The sequence below is a fragment of the Caretta caretta genome, chromosome 11 (genome assembly GCF_965140235.1).
Source record: "Caretta caretta isolate rCarCar2 chromosome 11, rCarCar1.hap1, whole genome shotgun sequence".
NCBI lineage: Eukaryota > Metazoa > Chordata > Testudines > Cheloniidae > Caretta > Caretta caretta.
Genome location: NC_134216.1, coordinates 54,029,249 through 54,050,645, shown reverse-complemented (window position 1 = coordinate 54,050,645; position 21,397 = coordinate 54,029,249). Strand labels below are relative to the sequence as shown.

At 42.0% G+C, this 21,397-nt stretch overlaps 2 long non-coding RNA genes across 2 annotated transcripts; both read right to left on the bottom strand.

Moving 5' to 3' along the window:
- Nucleotides 1-536: 536 nt before the first annotated feature.
- On the bottom strand, nucleotides 537-6,720 carry LOC142068461 (uncharacterized). The gene is made up of 3 exons (XR_012664292.1): nucleotides 6,427-6,720; nucleotides 6,219-6,336; nucleotides 537-2,069 (listed from the first exon to the last, which is right to left on the bottom strand). It is a non-coding gene; the product is annotated as an uncharacterized LOC142068461 (long non-coding RNA).
- Nucleotides 6,721-8,223: 1,503 nt separating this feature from the next.
- On the bottom strand, nucleotides 8,224-20,346 carry LOC142068567 (uncharacterized). The gene is made up of 3 exons (XR_012664423.1): nucleotides 20,032-20,346; nucleotides 14,315-14,488; nucleotides 8,224-8,307 (listed from the first exon to the last, which is right to left on the bottom strand). It is a non-coding gene; the product is annotated as an uncharacterized LOC142068567 (long non-coding RNA).
- Between the last annotated feature and the right edge of the window lie 1,051 nt (nucleotides 20,347-21,397).

Sequence of the window (21,397 nt, the reverse complement as noted above, 5' to 3'; positions counted from 1 at the left end):
ATCGGGATAGTCCCGATTTTATCAGGACATCTGGTCACCCTAATTTTAAAGTCACTTTAGAAGGAATATAAAGCTTTGGGGCATAAACTAACTTTGATGGGTTGTCACCCTTGGGGTGCAGTCTGGGAGCTGTGGGAACCACTGTGCTCCTCTAAGACACACAGCTGGGCTGGGGGCAGAGCCTGTCTCACCCAGGCCCTGTTATCACCCAGCACGACAGCAGGTGGCGCCACTCACCCAAACTGGGCTACCCGAGTGCAAACAGCAGACACCAGCCCATTTCCCAGCTCCCCAGGCACGCATGCCTTCCAGCCCCCACCCGGAGTATAAACCCAGAATTATACTGTCTTGCACTGCACAGGGATTTGTACAGTGTAAGCTCATTAATATGTCCGCCCCTCTCTCAATGTGGAGAGGAATACGCACACTTGTGGTAACCAAGCTGAGGCTTTTTCCCCCAGATGCTTCACTTAAAGGCACGCTGGTTTAGGTTAAAATACAAAACAAGTTTATTTACTATCATTTGTATTCTATCTTTTGTAGTTAACAGATCAAAGCCGATTACCTAGTAAATAAACAAAACTGCAAACTAAGCTTGAAATACTAGAAAGATTGGATATGAATTAGTAATTTCTCACCCTGGTGAGCTAATTTGATGATACAAGTAGGCTGCAGATTCTTACAGGACAAGCTGCTTTTGCTTTGCAGGTTGGGCTCCCCACCCCCATTTCAAGTCCTTCTCTTTCGGAGCTTCTCTTAGATGTTGAGTTGTGGGGGAGTGAAGATCAACAGATGATGTCACTCCCTACCTTATATAGCTTTAGCATAGGGCAGGGACCTTTTGATCCAAAAACAGTTCCCCGCCCAGTTTGTGAAAAAATGCAGGTACCCAAATGGAGTCCAGAGACATGTGGTCTGGTCACATGCAAAGTCATAGCAGCCGTTACTTACAGGCTGGCCTAAAAGTCCACAGGAAAGTTCACCAGGTAGGGGATAAGCTTCTCCTAAGGCCTATTATCAGAGGGGTAGCCGTGTTAGTCTGTATCCACAAAAGCAATGAGGAGTCCAATGGCACCTTAAAGACTAACAGATTTATTTGGTCATTAGCTTTCGTGGGTAAAAAACCCACTTCTTCAGACTTCTTTGAGGTGCCACCAGACTCCTCATTGTTTCTAAGGCCTGTTGTTTTCCCTAATGGCCCGTTACCCTGAATGGGCTCTTCACAATCAGCTAGTTACCCACTAGGCAAGATGCTTCCATCTATCACACAGGTGTGACTATATGTGAAATACAGATACATAGTCAATATTCATAACTTCAGATACAAAAATCATACATGCATACAAATAGGATAACCATATTCAGCAAATCATAACTTTTCCAATGACACCCTACATGACCCTTCTTTTACAAAATGCACCATAATTATGCCATAATCATATCATAATAATATCACTATGAAGAATGTAGGGTGCAGTGTCACACTAACGTCTAACTAGTGGAGAGTTGTGAGGAAGCTTGTCCTGGGGGCAGGTTCAGAACTGCCTGCTGCTGGATTTCTTCATTTGACCTCACTGGAATGGGTCATGGTCTGAAACAAGATACTGGACTGAATGGATGACTGGCCTTACCTAATGTGACAAATTCTATGTTCCAAATCATATGAGCGGAGCCTGCTCCTTTTGAATACTAGTTTCAAACTCTTTACCCATTGGACTTTTCCTACAATGGAACCTTTGTTTTCCCCTATAAAAGGATTTAAATTCCAGGGTTCCCAGGCATCCATCCATATTCTTTATGTTCTCACTTGTGTAGCAGATAATGAAAGTGGGATTTACAACATCTTGCAGATCCACGTTTTAAATAAAACCTGTTGCACAGCCCGATGGCCAGTTGTTTGGTTGGGAAGAATGACAGCGCTTCCCAAATCTTCTGTAGTCAGGCCCCAATTCAGGAAATGAGCCTTGTTCCAAAAGGGTGATTTAAGCACAGGTGTAAACCCACTGAAGTCAACAGCAGTTTCCATTTTTACATAGTCACTCTTCAGAGCAGAATTGCACTTTTAAAATCTAAAATTTAAAAAGAAACATTCTCAGAAAATTGCAAGTAAAAATAATGTTACAGTATAAATATTTTCTTAAACCAATTTGAAATATCTATGAATGAACTTTTGAATTATTTCTCATGAACTGCCTTTCTAATTATGCCCAGTTACTATTTTTGGAAATGAGCTTTTATAATTAACACACCCCTTGCCTCACCTACCTACTCAGCAATGAGCTGAGTTATATTCATGCAACAATGCACATAACCACCTACATGATACACTAAGATATTTTCCAAAATCTGCAGATGCTGTTCAACAAAAAGGCTAATATTTGTCTTTTATTTTCTCCCCACAGTGTCATTGGTAAAGTTTAGAGGTTACCTGCCCCTCTCAGCTATGGCCTCAAAATACAGAAAAGCAACATTGCCATGGTAACAAGCTGCTCCCACAATCTATAAAAATAAAAGGCTAGCTATTTGTTTCCATTGATAACATCTTATATTTAACTGCCTTGAGCAGCGCTGACAGGGTCAATCCTTGTTACAATAGTTAGTTGTTTTTGGCCAAACAAAGGAAAACACTACCTGCTGCAATTGACTGTGATGGACACAATCATAAATTGTTAGCATTAACCAATTTTACCACTATAAACAATCAGATGTGTCAAGTGCTCTTCTCACCCATTCCTTCCCATGCAAGAAGCAAAACAGTAATTTTGTTTCTTACCTGGCAAAGCACATGCTTGCTAATTGTATACATTCTAATTCTGGGAATAAAATATCTGCCCAGAATGCTGGTCTGCCTCTCTAGTAAAGTGAGGGGTGCCAGTAAGGCTGCTGGGGGGCTCAAACATGACTGTGCAGGGGAAATTCATCCAATGCATAATGCATGTTACCTCACTCATCAGTAGGTATCGCTCACTTCCGTGAGATAAAGACATTGTAGCGAGTCCCATACCAGGACTTCCATCTATCTACCGATATGTGCCCCATTATCATAATATCTGAGTGATTCACAGTTTTTAACATATTTGTCTTCACATCACTTCTATAATGTAGGGAATTTCTATGTGCTTCAGTTCCCATGAGGATAAAAGAGGTAGGGACCAGGATTTTACAGGTATTTAGACACGTAAAGATACAGATAGGTGAGTGGTGGATTTTTCAAATGGAAGTCAGTGGGAAATAGGTGTCTAGGTGCTTTTGAAAATCCCACTAAGCACTTCTGTGCATTTTCAGGTGCCTAAATACCTTGAAAAATCTGGCCCTATGTGACTTTCCCAAGGTCATATTGGAAGTCCGTGGAAGAGCAGGGACTTGAACCCAGGTCTCCCAATAATTAAATGTAATACTAAATATTCACAATACACCTTAGAAGTGCCATGGAATGGAAGAAAGCTATGTTTTGGGTTGCAGCAGATGTTCTGGTAATGTTCCAGAATGCATGTATTGTCAATATATACAGATATTTTACAATAAAAATAGGTATTTCTTAAAGCATGCCAAGTAGTATACCATATTACTTTGTATTGATTAATAGCCGATTCCATGAAGTGGCCAAGTCAGCCTACTGACATGCTGATTTACTGTGGGACAGAAACATCTATTAGCACAAACAGACAAAAATGTGGGTTTATATAAATTTCAAGCCAGTAATACAAAAAGCCTATGTGAGTATTACCCTCACATTAAGTGTAGAGGCTATCCGTATGCACTTCAATCCATTTGTGTGTAAGCAGAGTCAGGAGGAGCTCCGCCCTGACATCTGGTGGTGAGGTGTGGCAAGTTGTGGAAAAGAACTTCAGGGGCCAATATCATTTGCATAGGCACACCCACCCCGCCTAGAATGAGGCCATAGCTGCCCAAAATGGTCACTTTGACTGTTGTGGGATCCCCAGTGTCTCTGTTATTGGGGCAGGAAGAATAAATTGTTATTACCCTGATTATGTGAACTGTGCTTGGAACTATACTTGGCCTTTTGTTATGATGGAGGGACTCACCATCAACTAAGTAGCACTCGCTAGGCAAGGGACATGGGTTCCAAAACTCTGTGAATTGAGAGAGGCTTGAGACAGGTATTAGTACCTGGTGGTGTGGGCCCCTTTGTGAGGGCCTGAAACACCAGTTGCACCTGTCTCTCTCCACTGTGGAATGTCAGAGCTAATTTTGGGTCTATTAAGAGTCTTGCTACAGGTACTGTGCTGAATTCACTTTGGCCTTATGGTGCACCAGCACGAAGGCTCCCACTACTATGAGCTGAAATCACTGAGCATTGTGTCAAGCAGTAGGGAGCCGGAAGATCTAGAGTGCAGTGGTGCTGTTCGTGGATAGGCTGGCGGAGCACATTTTTAGCCAGACTGGGGAGTAACACTCTGCAGATTAACTTTTGAACTCTGGGGCTGGACTTTTTGGACTTTGGGTGATTTGTGGATTGCTGGACTCAAGAGACGTTTGGGTTCTGGGACTCAAGAACCCGAGGGAAAGGATGTGGCCCAATTTGCTGGGGTGGGTCTTTGCTCATGGTTTGGTTAATGAACACTAGTTGTGGTGTTTCCCCAATTTAATGCTGATGTCCTTTACCTCATGTTATTAAAGATTCTCTGCTACACCAAGACTCTGTGCTTGCGAGAGGGGAAGTATTGCCTCTTTGAGGCGCCCAGAGGGTGTGTAAGATTTTCCCAGGTCACTGGGTGGGGGCTCGAGCCAGTTTTGCATTTGCTTTGCTGAGAGGGAACCCCTGTGTACTGAACCCAGCCCTTGCTGCTATCAACTTGGCCTGGCAGAAGGGTTACATGTGTCCTCCATTTAATTGGACACAAATGGCATTGTGAGGTACTAAAATATATATTTCTTGATCACACAGATTTTAATCGATCCCCAGCTTTGAAGTCCACAAGGAATTTTCCCCCAGGGCATAGTGGCAAAGAATTTGGAGGGTTTTGCATTACTCTGGTCATTCTGTGGAGCATATCCTACACAGAAAATCTCTGGTGGGGATTTTGTTGGATCTTAGTTCTTCCTGGCTTTTTTTTTTTTTTTGGTAGATTTTGGAGTTTCGTTTTTTTGTTTGTTTGTTTTGTTTTGAGAAAAGTGGAATATTGAACAGGCTGTAGGACAATAGAAATCAAATTTTCTTCTGATTCAGTCTGGTGACTCAGAAATTTCTCCGAATTGAAATAGATTGTGAAGAGAGAGTTCAGAATTTTGGGGAGGACTTCTTTACAGATGTAAACCCAATCATAAAAGACAGGCAGTGCATGGTAATATGGCTTAGAAATCCTATTGTAATTCTATCTGCAAACTGACCTTAAAGAACTAGTCTCAAGTAAATGTTTGGAAGTCATACAAACAGTATAAAGAGGATGTTGTTTGGTTTTGCTCCTCTTGTTAAGCCCCACATTTCTTATGGGACTAGTAAGGTCGTTCAAACTTGAAATTGGTGTCACCAAGGCCTTGTCTACACTACGGGGGTAAGCTGGCCTAAGTTATTCAACTCCAGCTATGTTGTTGACATAGCTGGAGTCGATATAGCTTTGGTCAACTTACTGTGACGTCTACACTGCGCTGCATTGATGGGAGATGCTCTCCCATTGACTTACCTTACACTTCTCATTCCAGTGGAGAGGCGGAGTCGACGGGAGAGTGATCTGCAGTCGATTTTAACGGGTCTTCACTAGACCCGCTAAATTGACCCCCAGTGCATCGATCGCAGCAGCGTCAATCCCCAGTAAGTGTAGACATGCCCTAAGACTGACCTATTTTTCCCAATGGGATCTACAGGCACAAAAGAGAATTTCTAAATATGGCTGAGCAATTAGCTTGTTCCATTGGGTGCCTGTTTTATAGACCCCATGCAAACATAAACAGAGCAGTTTCATATGTCAATGCAACATCTTTTTCCATGTATAAGCAAAGCCCAGGTTGAACCTGAGTAACCCAAGTAAGGATAGCTGCTACAATATGTATCTTAGCCATCTTTATACAATTCATGGCAACAGTATCAGGAGCTGGCAATCACACAACTAACCTTCAAGTATAAGTGAGGGCCCAAGTTCTGCCCTCGTGGTGCTCCCCAAAAGTAACTGCGGTTGCGTAGGGTGTCAAACAGATAATGATTTGACCCAAGAGTTTTTGCTTAAAAACTTTTTCAGTGAAAAAGTTAGTCCACCCACCTTGATCTCTTCTAGAGGCTCATTTGTACTGAGGTTTGCCAGTTACCTTCGGTCTCTATTATCTCCATTGCTTTCTGGTATCCTATGTGTGTGTTTGTTTCCCAGCATGCATAACACTCTGAAAATAATAATTTGTCCTGCTGTTATTCATATAGCCATTTGACACTGGGACTTGCATGCTCTGCCAGCCAATACAGTGTATACTAACCTTAGCAAAAGCATGGTATTCTCTAGAATAGTCACCAATTGTAGTTAGGCACCTAATTCCCATTGACTTTTATGCAAACTGCAATTAGTGCCTTTGAAATCTCCTACTGCATATGCCATTGCCCAGCACTTGCACCAAGCTGGAAAGATAGCAAACAGGTGTCCATGAATGTTGTCTCATTCTAAAAGCTTTGAACTTCCCCTTTTTCATTCCTGAACTCCATGTTACAGCACCTGATCTGCCACATAAACAAATGGTTTTCTCTGGAGCAGACATCAGTGCCATTCCACTGGTTGACTGACTGTGGATAGAAGGACAAAGTGCTTAGCAACTCCAATTAGGAAGCAATACACATCACCTCTGAGTCATTTTGCTTCTGGCAATCTGGGACATTAAATCTCATATTTACTGCCCAACCAAGGTCAAAAAAAGCTAACAAATAGTGGCATGATTTCCAAAGCAATTGATGGAAAGTGAACAGGTTTACTCACATAGGGATTTCTTTGCTAGTACAACTGAGTAAAACTCCTGAGTTTTTGAACTAATTTGACAGTTTGGGGAAGACTTACCATTGCACTAAATCACTCTTTAGACCAATGAGTCTGAGGATGGCACGCCACAAGTGGCTCTTTAATGTGTATCCAACAGCGCTTTGCAGTACATGATATTAGAACACTGGGATTTAATTATTAACCAGTCTAAATTACTAACCAGTCCGGATGCTTTTATTATGTTATTAACCAATTGTAGTTGATTAAAATAATACTTGGTCAGCCATTTTGCTGTAAGGATATATATAAACTAAATATTTCCCATCATACTGTTTAAATATGAATATATAGTGCTATAGTAAATGAAACAATGAATTCACACTACTGTGGCTCTTTTGGGTAATGTGGATCACTAATTTGGCTCCTGAACCACTGAGGTCTGAGTATCACTGCTTCAGGCCAAGAAAGTCCACATTATGGCTGAGTCCTGTTGATGTCCATTTGGCAAAGCTCCCATGGACTTCAATGGGAGCATGATAAGACTGAGGGCGAGTCTTCACCACAGGGAGATTGACAAGGCTGCAATCGATGTAGCGGGTGTCCATTTAGCGGGTCTAGTGAAGATCCGCTAAATCGATGGCAGAGCACTCTCCAGTTGAGCCCGGTACTCCACCTCTCCGAGAAGAGTAAGGGAAGTCGACTGGAGAGCATCTTCCATCGACGCAGTGCAGTGAAGACACCAGGGTAGGTTGACCTAAGCTACGTCAACTCCAGCTACATCAGGGGTCTCAACTCAAATGACCACGAGGGCCACATGAGGACTAATGCATTGGCCTGAGGGTCACATCAGTGACACCCCCCCGCTGCCCCACCCCCGCCCCCACTCCACCCCTTCCATGAGGCCCCGCCCCTGCCCCACCTATTCCCACCCCTTCCCTGCCCCCATTCTAACACCTTCCCCAAAGGTGGCTGTTATACCTGATCTTAATGGATGGCAAAGCATCTTATATGCCATATACAGAGATAAATTTACAATACTAATGGGTCCATATGCCATAACAATAGACTACTGCTCCAAGAAGTTTGCCTTTTCTATAAGAAAAATCACTTGTGAATTGAGATTAAGTTGAAAGGTAAATTGTTGGATGCCGCTGCCTTTGATCTAGTGATGAACTATAAAAACTGTCATTAACAAAAATAATAATAAATCAAACTGTCACTTAATGAAAGTGTGATGGGGTAAAAGAGAGAGAAAATTAGATATGGCAAGAAATCTACCTTGTTTGAATATACACACACAGACAGGGACAGTTATAGAAAGAATGTGTTCCTCGAAGATCCAATACATCTCTACTGGACAGCTGAGCAGCAACAGGGTTTTGAAATCTTTCTGGAAAAGATAAAATCCTTTCACACAGAGAGAGCACACAAATTGTTTGAAAGATATGTCCAGTTTATTTTTATAAGTACCCCATCATCCTCTAGATGGCTTTATAATACATTAGCATTCTTAATAACAACTATAATCAACGTCAAAACAGACTGTCTTCCCCTACTAAAAATTCCTCTGCAGAAATCAGTCATTATCACAAAACCCCTCAACTGTCCCCCTAACCCCCAGTCGTCTTCTGTTCCAAATACTTCTGCCAGCGGACACTACAGTATGTAAGCAATCAGGAGCAAAGCGGGGAACCAAGTTCCAGAGCAGAGACAATGCAGCTGGTCCTTCCCTCTTTAAACCCCAAATCTAGACACCCCTCCATGTTTCACACGTTTCATACGTTTTGCATAAAGCTACTGACTCTTATCCCTGAGGCTGAGCATAATTAATTCTATTTATTTCTAGCTTCTGCACAAACCTTTTTTTTTTTTTCTGGTTAGCGTGACAGTGCGAAGGAACAGTAAGTACACTCTAGAAAAGTTACAAAAGGCCATAACAGACCAAGGCTGTGGGGAGGGGCATGATTTTAAGGGATCCTGGCTTGTTTTGAGTTTGTTAGCATAAGAAGAATGGGAAAAATGCTACTCTTCAGTCCCATGCTTTTGTAAATTCAGGGATTGGGGCTGAAGGAGAAATCAATGATAAATGGGGGAGCCTTTGTGAGCTGTGGGGAACAGATGTATTGTGGCATGAAGGAGGAGCATGGTACAATGGAGGGGGAGAGGTGGCTATAGAAGGAGAAGCAGCAAGGCTGGCATTGTGAATAGCTAGTGAATGAGCTTCAGTGAAGGCCACTGGGCTTCCAAAGGAAGCTGCTGCCTGGCTAACATGTAAATATCAGCTGCAGCCATGGTGACCTTCTTAGGGGAGACAGCTGCAAAGCCAATCAAGAAGCTTTGGGACTCGAAAGGGTTGTAACTCAGTGGGAGCTTTGCATCCCTTTCATCGCTGATCCTGAGGTGATACATTGGGACTCAGAGGGTGCCGATCATCTGAAGCGCCAGTTGAATGGAGTTGTGAGGGCTCAGCACCTCTGATAACCATGCCCTAAATATATAGGGGGGTGGGCATGAGAAATTGAAGGGCCTATTGGTGTATTCTTTGTGATAATCCAGCCCTGAAAATGCCACTATGCTGGCCAACCTTGAAGCCAGAACCAGAAATGGAGTGATCTAGAACTAACCATCTCCTGTGACTGACAGGAGGAACCAACCTAGGTCAGTTTATGTCAGTGCGATGTTCTGCATGGTGAGTTATTACATGGTGATTGCACTTACTTGTTTTTTCAACTGAAGGTTCACATGCATGTGGTGAAATATTCAGTGTCACAAAGCGAGTGTACCTTAGAAAACAAGTTGAGATGCAAGCATTTTGAAATCTCTTGGTAATGGTGTGAAGGTGATGGGATTGGAAGAGGGAGTGTGAAGTGATTTAAAATTATGCCTTTGAATGCATTTTTATTACCTGCAAATCCCCTTATATTTGCAAATTGTCTGGCTTTCCTACCGATAAGCTGGCTGCTTCACTCTGTATACAGTATGTACATATATATTTCTTCCAGCATATTCCCTTTATTTTTATTAAAATGGTGCAAAACTCCTTAGAGACTTTCAGGAATGAAATCAGATTTGGAGGCAGTAATACGGATGTTATACTTGAGATTAATTTCTTCTTTCTCTAGCATTCCTAAACACAAGGCACCCAGGAGCCTGGCATAAATAGAGCCACTGTCTGCAATTTGAAAGAAACGTAATATACAACTTCCATCAGTGCTCAGTATGACTTTTCCCTTCCCCTTCTGAGACACGTTACTTTGTGAAACATCAGCCAGCACATCCTTGAAAACTACTCTTTGCAATCTTGTTTGTGAATAGACTTCCTGTATAACAAGTGGTAACTAGTTTGCATCTGAATGTCAGAATTCTTGCACGCTGTTTTTCTTGTTGTTTGTGTTTATATAAACACCTAAATACCTGAACCAATATTACAGGCCCATTGTGCAGATGATTTACATACACATAGTTTGAGACAGTCTCTGTCTCAAACAGTTTACAGTCTAAATAGACAAGAGAGTTGACAAGTGGGAGAAAGGAAGCATTATTAATCCATTTTACACATGAGGAACTGAGCTGCAAAGAGATTAAGCGACTTGACCAAGGTCACCCAGGAAATATGTGGCAGAACCAGGAACTGAACCCACAGCTCCTGAGTTCCCGATTAGAGCATTGACCACAAGACCATCTTACTAACCTCTTGGGCCAACAGTGCACCTTGAAACTATGTGTACCTGTAGCTGTGTGTGTGCACTCATAGAATCATAGAATATCAGAGTTGGAAGGGACCTCAGGAGGTATCTAATCCAGCCCCCTGCTCAGAGCAGGACCTAATCCCCAACTAAATCATCCCAGCCAGGGCTTTGTCAAGCCTGACCTTAAAAACCTCTCAGGAAGGAGATTCCACCACCTCCCTAGGTAACCCATTCCAGTGCTTCACCACCCTCCTAGTGAAAAAGTTTTTCCTAATATCCAACCTAAACCTCCCCCACTGCAACTTGAGACCATTACTCCTTGTTCTACCACTTAGAACAGTCTAGATCCATCCTCTTTGGAACCCCCTTTTAGGTAGTTGAAAGCAGCTATCAAATCCCCCCTCATTCTTCTCTTCTGCAGACTAAATAATCCCAGTTCCCTCAGACTCTCCTCATAAGGCATGTGCTCCAGCCCCCTAATCATTTTTGTTGCCCTCCACTTGACTCTTTTCAATTTTTCCACATTCTTCTTGTAGTGTGGAGCCCAAAACTGGACACAGTACACCAGGTGAGGCCTCACCGATGCCGAATAGAAGGGAATGATCATGTCCCTCAATCTGCTGGCAATGCTCCTACTTATACAGCCCAAAATGCCATTAGCCTTCTTGGCAACAAGGGCACACTATTGACTCATGTCCAGCTTCTCGTCCACCATAACCCCTAGGTCCTTTTCTGCAGAACTGCTGCCTAGCCAGTCAGTCACTAGTCTGTAGCAGTGCATGGGATTCTTCCTTTCTAAGTGCAGGACTCTGCACTTGTCCTTGTTGAACCTCATCAGATTTCTTTTGGCCCAATCCTCTAATTTGTCTAGGTCCCTCTGTATCCTATCCCTACCCTCCAGCATATCTACCACACCTCCAAGTTTAATGTCATCTGCAAACTTGCTGAGAGTGCAGTCCTTACCATCCTCCAGATCATTAATGAAGATGTTGAACAAAACCAGCCACAAAACCCTTGGGGCACTCCTCTTGATACCGGCTGCCAACTAGACATGGAGCATTGATCACTACCTGTTGAGCCCGACAATCTAGCCAGCTTTCTATCAACCTTATAGTCCATACTTCTTTAACTTGCTGGCAAGAATACTGTGGGAGACTGTATCAAAAGCTTTTAGGTTTTAGGTTAAGCTAGGTCAGTTAGATGACAATCATTATTGAGGCACAGATTTGGACTGAGATGGCAAGGCTCTCCAGGGGAAAAAATGAAGGATGGACCATTTTGGCTGGGCAGGGGAAGGAGGGAGGGTTGTGGAACCAGAGATAATTTCGAGTTTAGAGCCAACTGTAGAAAAATGAAGCATACTGGAATAGAGTTATGAAGGGTCTTTCAAATTGCAAGCCACATTATCAGCTACTGTTGGATCTTATAACACTACAGTAGCCTTCTGCATGACCTGTTATTGTTGGATCTCTATTATCCTGCAGTATCCTTTCACCAGTATGCATGATGGCTATCGTTTCGCCAAAAAGACATTTTGAACAATCTACAAATAACAATGGACTTCAGAAGTAGCAAGATCAGCCATTTTATGGGGAATTATCATGGTGTTGGGGGCCTTGAGCTCTCACCCATATAAAACTAGTTCCCAAGTCTTCACTCAGTGGTTGAGGTTTTTAATAGACCATCCTTCTGTAAGGAGGTGGAGTAATAAACCATCAGTCCCTTCTCTCTTGATTTTCCTTAGCTTGTTAATCAGTGTTAAAGGTACTGGATCTAACAGGAGTCTTGTTCTCAGCACCATAAGCAGCTACTGATTTTGTTAAGCAAAAAATATTTCCCATTTTCAGCTGATATACAGCAGTACAACATTACATGTCACATGGGGCTCCACCAGTTCAACTGAATGTAGGGCATGACTCACACCATGCAGTGGGACTGAAATAACACAGGGTAACATTTGTCCAGAAGCAAAAGTAAACAAAATCATTATCTTTGTCACAGCCTCATCTGTTGCTGCACTAAAGGATGACTGTGTCACAACTGAATTTTAACAGGCCTTTATTAGAATTTGACCCTTAAAACATGTCATAACTCTGCCAACAGACTATTTAGTTGAAAGAAAAGAAGTTACAAAATAGATTTAAAACTTGGCTATCACACAGGGAGAGAAAATCCTGAATAATCTTACATGCTTGCAGTATATGAGAGGCTATAAACGGTGGTAGGCCAAACTCTTCTCTTAGGTCCTGATCCACCACCCAACAACATCAGTGGAGCGATTCCCATTGTCTTCAATTGGTGCCAGATCAGGCCTATGTTAAGGTCATTAAGGTTGCATGTGCCAAACGGTACTTTCAGTTAAGTCCATCATTTTTAAACAGATGGTCAAAATTCAACAATGGAGTAAATTCTAAATGCAGTCAATGGTACTCATGCATACTGTGGAAGTATAACATTGTATAAGTATAACGTTGTATAAGGGGACATGCTGGATACATTGTATATGAGAGGGCATGCCAAAACATGTTACAAAGTATCTGAGGGAGCACACATAGGGACAGTTAGCTTCTGAATGGAGAAGCAATTAAGATAGAGCCAGCACGTCTAAGAAGCAGGCATCAGAATGGAAGGTGTGAAGGGCAATTAGTTAAGTTAACTGGAAGCTGTTAAAGGAGATTGTTAAGGGTGGCAGGTAATTGAAGATACGTGACTGGTCTCAGGGATCTCGAAGGGTGGTGACTAAAATCTTTTTCTTCTTTTGTCTGTAACTTCTCTGTAACTTGTTCTCCAGCAAGCTGTATAAATTAAGAGACACAAGCCCCACTCGGGGGGCTCACTTCTAAATGTATTAGCAGAGCAGCTTTGCTAATAAAATAGAGTGGTCTGATAAATTGTGAGTCTGAGTCAAACTTTGACAATACTTACATGAAGGCTGAGTTTGGTCACTTCTGCATTGGCATAAGTACTCACAACTTCACTGTATGCACATATTACACACTGAATAATGTACAGTGAAGTCATTTGAACAATGCACACCACTCCAACACTTGATATTTTTTCCTATTTCGATAATAATCTACGTAGGGGGAAAAAGTATAACTTCATTATACAGTAGACTAATCAAATATTAGCTTCAGAATGGTCACGTTCATTTCCTAAAGCCAGCCCATAAATCCGATCCCTGATGTGGAAGCTAGTAACCCCAACAATTTTACTGACTTAAACCTATGTAAGTCATCTGACTAGTCAATTTATTTTATTATTAATAATATTATAGTAGCCCAAAAGGCTCCAGCAAAGATTGAAGCCCTATTGTGCTAGATTGCATAAAACACATAGTCACAGATAGACACTGTCCAAAGACTGTACCATCTAAACAGACAGATAAAACCATTATTATCATCTTTTTACAGCTGGGCAGTGGAGGCCCAGATACATTAAGTGCCCTGGCCAAAGGCCGTACATGAAATCTATAGCAGACCCAGGAATTTAACCCAGATCTCCCAAGCCACAGTCCAGCACCTTAACCAAAAGACAGTTATTAGAAGAAGCAATTGTTAAGGACATATTGCAAACATTGCTCTTGTGCCTGTAGTACGTATGTGACACACAGCATGCTGGTTAGAGAAACTGGCCTTGATTCTCTGTTGCCCTGATCTTGTGCAGCCCTTTACCAGTAGTGCAAGGTGGAGGTAAAACACTACCTACCATTCTGATTCTTACAATCCAGTTGTGTTGACATAATGGCTACACAGGATGTGTGGGAAGAGCGAATCCAAGCCTCAGTCACTGAATATGGTAACGGTTTCCAAAGGTCAATGCCACTGTTCCATGATGAGAGTCAGTCTCCACTCAGGGCACTTGCTACTGTTCCAGAACTCACTATGATTATTAAGCACACAGACATTTTTTCAGAAGTTTTTCCAGGGTTTTTTTTTTTTCCAAACAAGAGTAGATTATTCTTGAGAATCAATTAATTAAGCTGAACATTCAGACTCAAAATCCAAAATGCCACAATGGGGAGTTTTGAGGGTGGGGAATTGAAAGAAAAAGAAGTCTTGTCTGCTCCCATTTATGCCAAAAAAGCAAATTAATTGTTCAACTTTATTTGTGAATATAAAGGCTGGAAGTTTTGTGGACATGATTGTTTTCCCCAGGAAAATAGAGATAAGAGAATGTTTGTCAAGCATGAACAACTAATTCTGATGGGAAGTAAAGTCTCTAAATTGATTAAGGCATGGGCATAAGATAGGCGTTATCAATAAACTGCAGGGGACTCTGTTTTGGCTAAGAGATAGAAACAATTAGCTTCAAATTACCATTGCCAGCTAGAACAAACTGAAGATTTAAAGAAACAAAAATAACCTCTTCCATCAAGATGTCTTAGTAACGTTCCTCAGCTATCTTGTTTTGAGAAAAGGCTTCTTTGTTTGGTGTGGGCTTGCAGTTAGTGTCAGGCACTTTCACATGACAGAACTTTTAATGGTGTTTGTCTATGGTCTGCTGCTTCTGGAGCTGAAATGCACCAATATTTAGTTTCAGAATTTATGTGCAACAGCCTAGAGCGAGTTCTCAAATTCAGACAGCCATTCTCCCTGCAATCTTTCCATCAAAAACCTGCTTTTCAGAGAAACAAAGAAGCACCTCCTAAAACTGCTTGTATAGAAACAATTCAAATAAAAAAGTGAGATGCTTAGGAAGATCAATCAACAAAATTTAGGGTTATACTTCAACTGATAACTAAATTTAAAAAGGGAAGATAAACGTCCATTTTCTTTGTATTAATGTAACTTACACCATAATATTTTTCAAGGGATCAAGACAAAGTTTCTAGAGCTTCCAGGCTACGTCCCCTAGGAAAAGCCTCAAATTTTGATATTTATGATAAATTTACAACATTTGTAATGTATATCGGGATGGGAAATTTCTGTGAACTATGGGTCAAATTCTACTCTGAGCCATATTAATGCATCTAAAGGAGCACTGAGTCCTAAAGCTATAATGTCATGTGTCTATCATTTCAGCTTTCTAAGGGCTCATATTAAAAATAGTAATAATAATTAAATACTTTTGCATTTCAAGAGCACCTTTCATTCAAGGATCTCAAAGCATCTGTATCTTTTTACAACAACTTTTCACTTGGGGATGAATAAACCAAGTAAGAATTGACCTGAACCTTCATGCAAAATTTGAACCCAAACCTTTTGAAAGTTTGAAAGAAGTAGCTCACAATTTTTTTCAAAAAAAATCTTCACCTATTTTTCTGCACTTCCTGGTTTTGACCAGGAAATGGCTATGTCATGATATTGCAGAAAACTGAGAAAGGGATTTTCTTGTTAGATTTCTAGCCCCTTCTCCAGACCAAAGAGCTTCCAAACTTTAGGATGTTTATTCAATCCTTTTGAAGCTGTTTCATCACTACTTTTCACCCATTAGGCTCTCATCCGTCCCATCTTGCCTCTCTCCACTGAAGGTATCTAATTGCTTCAGCTTGAGGGGAACAGAGACAGCTTGACATCATCAGCAAATTCCCACCCAGGTGGAGAGCTATCTGAACCATCTTTGAAATATTCAGTTAAATTGGTGTAAAAGATTGATGATTCCTACAAAAAGAGACTGCTTTTCCTCTTTTCCCAAAAGAGATGATTTTGTCCAGCAGGGCTGCAGGATGTGGGAATCTACTTGGGAGGGCAAAAAAGAAAAGTGTATTTTACATATAAAAATATTGAGGAATATCTTGGCTCAGCTGGTGGTTTAGGGATACAGATCTGCAGCTTGAAAGGGAAGCCCACACAGAGAAGAATATTTCAAATTCAAATACTTGTGGATTATGAGTCCTAGCTCAAAAAGATATTAGATGCAGCATCTGCAGTTGGTCTGCAACTGCAGTTGAGGGTTTTCACAAAATATGATTATGAGAGCCCAGATCTATGGCTGTCAGGTTTGATTGGGGCCATGCTACGAGGATGCTCCCGGCTGCTTCCAGGATCTTTGGAGTAGAGTTCTATAGAAAAGATAATATGTGGGCAGGCAGTGCAGAGGAGCTAGAAACTGTCTGGATATGGACAGCTGAGAATTTCTCCAGCATAGAGGGCAGTCTGGGGTGGAGCTTGACAGCTGTATGTAGGCTGTCCCCATATGCTGGACAGCCCTTTGAGGCATAGTTGAGATGAGGCCCCAGGCCTGTCAGATTAAAATTCCAGAATTTCAGAAGTTTCAAAGAATCAGATCTTCCTGTACCAAGCCCTAAACCCTCGCATCCCTCTAAGTATGTTTGCAGGCACAATTCAGGGACCTGCAAAAGTTAGTATGGATGGAGTCAGAATTCATTTACGTGAGGAAAATCTCAACAGATACAGATTCACACAAACCTAGCCTCATGGACTTCACACACAGGAGCCTCTGTGATGTTGGAGGGAAAGTCAGCCCCTTCTCTTTGACAGATTTGGGCCAAAATTTATTTAATTCCCTTCCACAAAGAAGAAAGGATCAGATGGTGATAAGGCCCTATACTGACTTTTGTCAAACACAAAAAGTACTTAACCAAGTCTCCTCCTACCTCAAAAAAAATTAAAGGCACTTTGAGATCATGATTCCAATTTCCAAAAACAACAATAATGAATTTAAAATAGCCCTAGCATGCAAATGAAAAGCCACAGTCTCCATTTACTCTCATGAAAATCAGACAGAAATGGGAATGTGGATTAAATGGAAATCTCAAGCCACTTGATTTTCCCGTATTGTCCTTGAAATAATTATTAGTCAGTTATTTCCAGTTTGACAGACTTTTTCCATAGGGTCTGGAAGTGGAGTGTTCGAATGGTTATAAAAGCAGGAATGAGGAAGGACTGAGGATTCATGAGCACAACTTAGAAACGTTCTGAAAGAACCTAGAGCTGCATAGGGCATCTGTAACTTTAACATGCATGCCCAGCACTTGTGCAGTTGATGATCTAAACTGACATGGGCTTTGGCAGTATCGCAGAGAAAATTATCACAGGGATAGATAGTTTTCTTCATGGTGTTTCTAAGATACCAAGCAAACATATACAGTAACTCCTCGCTTAACGTTGTAGTTATGTTCCTGAAAAGTGTGACTTTAAGCAAAATGATGTTAAGCAAATCCAATTTCCCCATTAGAATTAATGTAAATGGGGGAGGAGGGCTAGGATCCAGTGAAATTTTTTTTCACCAGACAAAAGACTATATTATATATATACCACAGTATAAGTTTTAAACAAACAATTTAATAATGGTACACAGCGATGATGATTGTGCAGCTTGGTTGAGGTGGTGAAGTCAGAGGGAGGGATAAAATTTCCAGGGGGATGCCTTACTGCTAAATGATGAACTAGCAATTGGCTGATCCCTCAAGGGTTAACTCGTTGTTTATGTAACCTCATACTCTACAAGGCAGCATGAATAGAGAGAGGGGAGACAGTATGGCAGACAGAGACAACCATGTGTGTGAGAAAGAGATGCGCATTGCCCCTTTAAGAACGCTGACCCCACTCTTAAGTACACTGCCTTTTTAAGTAGATCAGCAAGCTGAGATGCAGCTGCGGCCAGGAAGCTCCCTCCATCCTGAGCCCTGTCCTGTCCCCTCTGCTCTATAGAAGATGGGGTAAATGGGGTGCAGGAGCAGGGGGGAGGGGGACACCCTGACATTAGCCCTCTTCTTCTCCCCACCTTCCGGCACAGCAAGCAGGAGGCTCTGGAGAGCAGCTCCAAGGCAGAGGGCAGGAGCAGCACATGGCAGTAGGGGGAGGGACCGCTGAACTGCCAGCAGTTGTTAGTCTGCTGGGTGGCTGCCGCACAGGGAACGTAGGGGAATGGGGAGCTGCTAGGGGGCTACCAGTCCACCCTGGTTCTAAGCCCCCACCAGCTAGCTGCAACGGGGTGCTCTTCCTGCAAGCAGTGGACAAAGCAGGCAGCTGACAAACAAGCATTGCACAGCTTTAAATGAGCACATTCCCTAATTGATCAGCAACGTAACAACGTTAACCGGGATGACTTTAAGTGAGGAGTTACTGTACCCTCTTCAGCATCACACATGCATATCTATGGTTCTCTTCTATAGACTGTTATATGGAGACTGCCTCTCTTTACAACATGTTTGTTTCCTTTTCTCCACCATACTGTGTGTCAGATTTTGTTTTCTAATTGCTTGCAGCCAGCACACCTGCCCTGCTGCAGGAAACTTTTGAAAATGGCATGCACATGTAAATCCTGAAAATGATTCCTATTCATGGTGGTTTATGTGGACCCATTTTTATGAATATATAGGTTACAGGAAACCAAAGGTGCACCCTGGTAGAAATTACTGGAATAGAACATTAGTCTCATTTAATTGGAATAAGAAAAACAGTATTTCTGATACTCTTTCAGAAAGTCTGCAGCAGTAAGAAAAAAAAATATTAGAACTGCAATTAGTTTTTTCCCTTTGCCCTGAATGCATGACCTGTTGTCCCTCTATGTTCAAAAGTCTGTGATTTCTCACTCTTCTCTGGTGCACAAAGTGGGTATCTCTGGCTTTTATTGCTTTTCACAATGGTGCATTTTGGCAGTCGTGTATCTTTTGCTATAGGAAATTCTGTAAATAGGATAAGTGATGTATCACAGGCCCTGATCCTGCAATGGGAATCATGGGTAGATGAATCTCTGCACCCACTTTGGAGCCCCACAGGGACTTTGCACAGGATGCAGTCTGGGGTTCTCACTGCAGGTTCAGGGCTGTTAATTGTTAAATCATGATGTAATTCCTTTGAGATTACTTGGTAAATCCCCATTAGTAGGAAAGAGTTCATGGTAGCTACTTGTATTCAGATAAGTACCTGAGAAAATAATCATAATTTGTGAAAACCCTCACCCAAGCAGCACCTTCCCCGAAGCCCAGACCCCAGCCAGGCAAGGCAAGGTGCCTGCAATACCATGGAAGCTTTGATTTAATTCTGGCTGAGGTGAGAGGCAAGCTGGACAGAAGAAGGGCATATCTAGCTTTTGGAACCTGCGATTCGTGCAGTTCTGTGTGTGGAACTGTGGCATATGTGCAGGACAATTAAATGGGGCCTTGGGCCTAACCTTGTCTGCATATACTAACTGTTCTTAGGCACAGCTGGCAGAGCAAAGAGGAGTATGCAGTCTTCCGGCTCACTCTGGGGAAAGGCCCAGCCCACCCGGCTTTCTCCCTCCTACTCTTTATGATAGCATGAGGGCAACAGTGCAGGGAAAGTCTGATGCCCGTCCACCCCAAATGGGGAAAGAGTTAGAGAAGGAGAACAGACAGAGGGGATGTGGGATGGAAGAATAACGTCAGTGGGATAAGGGGGGCTCCCAGAACCTTAAATCCAGCTCTGGAAAAAGCAGTGGTCTGGGGAGGGCCGTTCTGTGCTGGACTGGGGAGAGAAAAGAGTTAGGGGAAGCACCTAGAAAGGAGGATGCGTTGGGAGGGGCAGAAATTTTGATGGATTTTGTCCGTCCATTAAGGCTGAGTGCATATTTGTGTGCTCAGTGAGCCTATCATAAACATTCAGGATATTACACCTTCTCTTCCAATTACTGCTTCCTTTCTTCAAACCGCATTCACCATTTCACACTTGAAATATTTCCTTTTTTAAACAATAAGTCGTCTTGCTATCTCTGCTGCATCTCTTCTGTGTCATCTCAATAGTCTTCCGAATGCTGCTGCCACTCAGCTGCGCTTCAAGGGTCTTATAACAAGAACATGGTATGTGACACTCCGGATCTGCCAGGAGACACAGAAGAGATCTTACAGTATTTATATATAGAATCGGGTCTAGCTTCCTAGCTTTAGTTCTTTCATACACCTATGAAAAGATCTTGTCTTCCAAGATATTTCAAAATAATGGTACCCTTATTCTTGAGTCTCCAGTGGGAGGTATAAATAAAAGAATTAATTTTCTCCAGCTTTACCTTCAAAGTGCTTTCTACCATTAGTATTAAGTAGCATTTTTCAAGCACGCAATCTGAACAGATGGGGTCTAGGATGTTGTTGAATGAGAAGTGAAGTCATCTCATACAAGTTTTCTGCATCAAAAACAAACAGCATTAATCTGAGAACAAAATCTGTACAGTACCAGTATTGTCTCTTACAGCTCAGTGATGGAGTAGAAAATGCAGCTGTGGGTTCAGTATTTAGGCCTTTATTCTTCTTATGACAAATTGATAATGGAGGGCATTCTAAAGATTGAGTTAAAAGCTGACATAATGGGGAAGGAAGATATGTTGTAGTAATTTATTAGGTTGTTAAAAGTGAGAGTTGTATACACTTTGCCTTGCCATTTTCTTTAGGCGGTGGGTCTGGGAGATGAAAGCTGGCTACATTTTTAAGTTCAAAATGAAATTTATTGGAGGCTCCCGTTATTAATGTCGACATTTCTGTTGACAAGTATGCATGTCCTGAAAGGTCTTTATCACCTCTTCCTTGCCACAGCCGAGCCCTCCTGTAATTAACTCTCAGAAATTACTCCTGTATTATTATTATGACACAACTTGGAATCTCCAGGCTGCTTATTTGCCAGGGAACTATTTCACATTGTGAAACATATCTCATCGCTGCCTAAGATAGACAGGGCCAGATCCTTCGCTGGTGTAAATGCACATAGCTCCATTGAAGCCAACAGAATTATGCAGATAATCTGCTGAGAAACTGACTCCTAGAGTACTAATTATGGGCCTGATCCAAAACCCATCTAACTCAATGGGAATACTTCCAGTGACTTCAAAGGGTTTTGCATCAGGCTCTGTCTACAAAAACTCATCTTTTTAATA